This window comes from Schistocerca serialis, unplaced genomic scaffold (genome assembly GCF_023864345.2).
Source record: "Schistocerca serialis cubense isolate TAMUIC-IGC-003099 unplaced genomic scaffold, iqSchSeri2.2 HiC_scaffold_1417, whole genome shotgun sequence".
NCBI classification, from domain to species: domain Eukaryota; kingdom Metazoa; phylum Arthropoda; class Insecta; order Orthoptera; family Acrididae; genus Schistocerca; species Schistocerca serialis.
The window spans coordinates 33,112,336-33,118,470 of NW_026047644.1; positions in this window are offsets into that span (position 1 = coordinate 33,112,336).

A 6,135-nucleotide genomic window follows, 5' to 3' on the forward strand; every position below is an offset into this window, starting at 1 on the left:
CTGTATCCCTTGGACCTTCTTATTGACGATGAAACACAGAAATTGCATCTGAATTTAATACAAATGGCACAATTTCGACTTAAGTAAAAGAGGACAGACACTCTAACTTTCTATGATTTGAACATCTCCTGTGAGTCCAGTTTTAGATTCCACTGCTTCACTTCAGGTTTGCTGTATACCTTGGACCTTCTTATTGACAATGAAACACAGAAAAAGCATCGAAATTAAATTCAAAAGGCACAATGCCGACTTAAGTACAAGAGGACTGACATTCTAACTTTCTATGCTTTGAACCTCTCCTAAGAGACCAGTTTTAGATTCCGATGCTTCACTTCAGGTTTGCTGTATACCTTGCACCTTCTTAATGACGATGAAACACAGAAATTGCATCCAAATTTAATACAAAAGGCACAATGCCGACTTAAATACAAGAGGACTGACATTCTAACTTTCTATGATTTAAACCTCTCCTGTGAGTCCAGTTTTAGATTCCGATGCTTCACTTCAGGTTTACTGTATCCCTTGGACCTTCTTATTGACAATGAAACACAGAAAAAGCATCGAAATTAAATTCAAAAGGCACAATGCCGACTTAAGTACAAGAGGACTGACATTCTAACTTTCTATGATTTGAACCTCTCCTAAGAGACCAGTTTTAGATTCTGGTGCTTCACTTCAGGTTTACTGTATCCCTTGGACCTTCTTATTGACGATGAAACACAGAAATTGCATCCGAACTTAATACAAAAGGCACAATGGCGGCTTAAGTACAAGAGGACTGACACTTTCACATTCTATGACTTGAACCTCTCCTGTAAGTCCAGTTTTAGATTCCGATGCTTCACTTCAGGTTTACTGTATCCCTTGGACCTTCTTATTGACGATGAAACACAGAAATTGCATCTGAATTTAAAACAAATGGCACAATGCCGACGTAAGTACAAGAGGACTGACACTCTCACTCTCTATGATTCAATCCTCTCCTGTGAGGTCAGATTTAGATTCCGATGCTTCACTTCAGGTTTACTGTATACCTTGCACCTTGTTATTGACGATAAAACACAGAAATTGCATCGGAATTAAATTCAAAAGGCACATTGCCGTCTTATGTACAAGAGGACTGATACCCTCACTTTCTATGATTTGAACCTCTCCTGTGAGTCCAGTTTTAGATTACGATGCTTCACTTCAGGTTTACTGTATCCCTTGGACCTTCTTATTGACGATGATACACAGAAATTGCATCCGAATTTAATACAAAAAACACAATGGCGACTTAAGTACAAGAGGACTGACGCTCTCACTTTCTATGATTTGAACATCTCCTGTGAGTCCAGTTTTAGATTCCGACGCTTCACTTCTGGTTTACTGTATCCCTTGATATTTCTTATTGACAATGAAACACAGAAATTGCATCGGAATCAAATTCAAAACGCATCATGCCGACATAAGTAAAAGAGGACTGACACTCTCACTTTCTATGATTTGAACCTCTCCTGTGAGTCCAGTTTTAGACTCCGATGCTTCACTTCAGGTTTACTGTATCCCTTGGACCTTCTTATTGACGATGAAACACAGAAATTGCATCGGAATTAAATTCAAAAGGCACAATGCCGACTTAAGTACAAGAGGACTGACACTCTAACTTTCTATGATTTGAACCTCTCCTGTGAGTCCAGTTTTCGATTCCGATGCTTCACTTCAGGTTTACTGTTTCCCTTTTACCTTCGTATTGACGATAAAACACAGAGTTTGCATCCGAATTTAATACAGAAGGCACAATGCCGACTTAAGTACAAGAGGACTGACACTCTAACTTTCTATGATTTGAACCTCTCCTGTGAGTCCAGTTTTGGATTCCGATGCTTCACTTCAGGTTTACTGTATCCCTTGGACCTTCTTATTGACGATAAAACACAGAAATTCCATCCGAATTTAATACAAAAGGCACAATGGCGACTTAAGTACAAGAGGACTGACACTTTCACTTTCTATGAATTGAACCTCTCCTGTGAGTCCAGTTTTAGATTCCGATGCTTCACCTCAGGTTTACTGTATCCCTTGGACATTCTTATTGACGATGAAACACAGAAATTGCATCCGAATTTAATACAAATGGCACAATGCCGACTTAAGTACAAGAGGGCTGACACTCTCTCTTCCTATGATTCCAACCTCTCCTGTGAGGTCACATTTAGATTCCGATGCTTCACTTCAGGTTTACTGTATCCCTTGGACCGTCTTATTGACGATAAAACACGGAAATCTCATCCGAATTTAATACAAATGGCACAATGCCGACTTAAGTACAAGAGGACTGACACTCTCACTTTCTATGATTTGAACCTCTCCTGTGAGTCCAGTTTTAGACTCCGATGCTTCACTTCTGGTTTACTGTACCCCTTGGACCTTCTTATTGACGATGAAACACAGAAATTGAATCCGAAATTAATACAAAAATCACAATGGCGGCTTAAGTACAAGAGGACTGACACTCTCACTTTCTATGATTTGAACCTATCCTGTGAGACCGGTTTTAAACTCCGATGCTTCACTTCGGGTTTACTGTATCCCTTGGACCTTCTTATTGACGATGAAACACAGAAATTGAATCCGAAATTAATACAAAAATCACAATGGCGGCTTAAGTACAAGAGGACTGACACTCTCACCTTCTATGATTTGAACCTCTCCTGTGAGTCCAGTTTTAGATTCCGATGCTTCACTTCTGGCTTACTGTACCCCTTGGACCTTCTTATTGACGATGAAACACAGAGTTTGCATCCGAATTTAATACAAAAGGCACAATACCGACTCAAGAACAAGAGGACTGACACTCTGACTTTCTATGATTTGAACATCACCTGTGAGTCCAGTTTTGGATTCCGATGCTTCACATCAGGTTTACTGTATCCCTAGGACCCTCTTATTGACGATGAAACACAGAAATTGCATCCGCATTTAGTACAAAAGGCACAATGGCGACTTAAGTACAAGAGGACTGACACTCTCACTTTCTATGATTTGAACATCTCCTGTGAGTCCAGTTCTAGATTCCGATGCTTCACTTCGGGTTTACTGTTTCCCTTGGACGTTCTTATTGACGATGGAGCACAGAAATTGCATCGGAATTAAATTCAAAAGGCACAGTGCCGACCTAAGTAGAAGAGGACTAATACTCTCACTTTCTATGATTTGAACCTCTCCTGTGAGTCCTGTTTTAGATTCCGATGCTTCACCTCAGGTGTACTGTATCCCTTGGACATTCTTATTGACGATGAAACACAGAAATTGCATCTGAATTTAATACAAATGGCACAATGTCGACTTAAGTAAAAGAGGACTGATACTCTAACATTCTATGATTTGAACCTCTCCTGTGAGTCCAGTTTTAGATTCCGATGCTTCACTTCAGGTTTGCTGTATACCTTGGACCTTCTTATTGACGATGAAACACAGAAATTGCATCCGAATTTAATACAAATGGCACAATGCCGACTTAAGTACAAGAGGATTGACACTCTCACTCTCTATGATTCAAACCTCTCCTGTGAGGTCAGATTTAGATTCCGATGCTTCACTTCAGGTATACTGTATACCTTGCACCTTGTTATTGACGATGAAACACAGAAATTGCATCCGAATTTAATACAAAAAACACAATGGCGACTTAAGGACAAGAGGACTGACGCTCTCACTTTCTATGATTTGAACATCTCCTGTGAGTCCAGTTTTAGATTCCGACGCTTCACTTCTGGTTTACTGTATCCCTTCATATTTCTTATTGACGATGAAACACAGATATAGCATCGGAATCAAATTCAAAACGGATCATAAGATATTGCATCGGAATTAAATTTAAAACGCACAATGCCGACATAAGTAAAAGGGGACTGACACTCTCACTTTCTATGATTTGAACCTCTCCTGTGAGTCCAGTTTTAGACTCCGATGCTTCACTTCAGGTTTACTGTATCCCTTGGACCTTCTTATTGACGATGAAACACAGAAATTGCATCGGAATTAAATTCAAAAGGCACAATGCCGACTAAAGTACAAGAGGACTGACACTCTAACTTTCTATGATTTGAACCTCTCCTGTGAGTCCAGTTTTCGATTCCGATGCTTCACTTCAGGTTTACTGTTTCCCTTGGACCTTCGTATTGACGATGAAACACAGAGTTTGCATCCGAATTTAATACAAAAGGCACAATGCCGACTTAAGTACAAGAGGACTGACACTCTAACTTTCTATGATTTGAACCTCTCCTGTGAGTCCAGTTTTGGATTCCGATGCTTCACTTCAGGTTTACTGTATCCCGTGGACCTTCTTATTGACGATGAAACACAGAAATTGCATCCGAATTTAATACAAAAGGCACAATGGCGACTTAAATACAAGAGGACTGAAACTTTCACATTCATTGAATTGAACCTCTCCTGTGAGTCCAGTTTTAGATTCCGATGCTTCACCTCAGGTTTACTGTATCCCTTGGACATTCTTATTGACGATGAAACACAGAAATTGCATCCGAGTTTAATACAAATGGCACAATGCCGACTTAAGTAGAAGAGGGCTGACACTCTCTCTTTCTATGATTCGAACCTCTCCTGAGAGGTCACATTTAGATTCCGATGCTTCACTTCAGGTTTACTGTATCCCTTGGACCTTCTTATTGACGATAAAACACGGAAATCTCATCCGAATTTAATACAAATGGCACAATGCCGACTTAAGTACAAGAGGACTGACACTCGCATTTTCTATGATTTGAACCTCTCCTGTGAGACCGGTTTTAAACTCCGATGCTTCACCTCAGGTTTACTGTATCCCATGGACCTTCTTATTGACGATGAAACACAGAAATTGAATCCGAATTTAATACAAAAATCACAATGGCGGCTTAAGTACAAGAGGTCTGACACTCTCACTTTCTATGAATAGAACATCTCCTGTGAGTCCAGTTCTAGATTCCGATGCTTCACTTCAGGTTTACTGTTTCCCTTGGACGTTCTTATTGACGATGGAGCACAGAAATTGCATCGGAACTAAATTCAAAAGGCACAGTGCCGACCTAAGTAGCAGAGGGTTAATACTCTCACTTTCTATGATTTGAACCTCTCCTGTGAGTCCTGTTTTAGATTCCGATGCTTCACTCCAGGTTTACTGTATACCTTGCAGCTTCTTATTGACGATGAAACACAGAAATTGCATCTGAATTTAATACAAATGGCACAATGTCGACTTAAGTAAAAGAGGACTGATACTCTAACATTCTATGATTTGAACCTCTCCTGTGAGTCCAGTTTTAGATTCCGATGCTTCACTTCAGGTTTGCTGTATACCTTGCACCTTCTTAATGACGATGAAACACAGATATTGCATCCCAATTTAATACAAAATGCACAATGCCGACTGAAGTACAAGAGGACTGACATTCTAACTTTCTATGATTTGAATCTCTCCTGTGAGTCCAGTTTTAGATTCCGATGCTTCACTTCAGGTTTACTGTATCCCTTGGACCTTCTTATTGACAATGAAACATGGAAGAAGCATCGGAAATAATTTCAAAAGGCTCAATGCCGACTTAAGTACAAGAGGACTGATACTCTAACATTCTATGATTTGAACCTCTCCTGTGAGTCCAGTTTTAGATTCCGATGCTTCACTTCAGGTTTTCTGTTTCCCTTGGACCTTCTTATTGCCGATGAAACACAGAGTTTGCATCCGAATTTAATACAAAAGGCACAATGCCGACTTAAGTACAAGAGGACTGACACTCTAACTTTCTATGATTTGAACCTCTCCTGTGAGTCCAGTTTTGGATTCCGATGCTTCACCTCAGGTTTACTGTATCCCTTGGACCTTCTTATTGACGATAAAACACGGAAATCGCATCCGAATTTAATACAAATGGCACAATGCCGACTTAAGTACAAGAGGACTGACACTCGCACTTTCTATGATTTGAACCTCTCCTGTGAGACCGGTTTTAAATTCCGATGCTTCACTTCAGGTTTACTGTATCCCTTGGACCTTCTTATTGACGATGAAACACAGAAATTGAAACCGAATTTAATACAAAAATCACAATGGTGGCTTAAGTACAAGAGGACTGACACTCTCACTTTCTA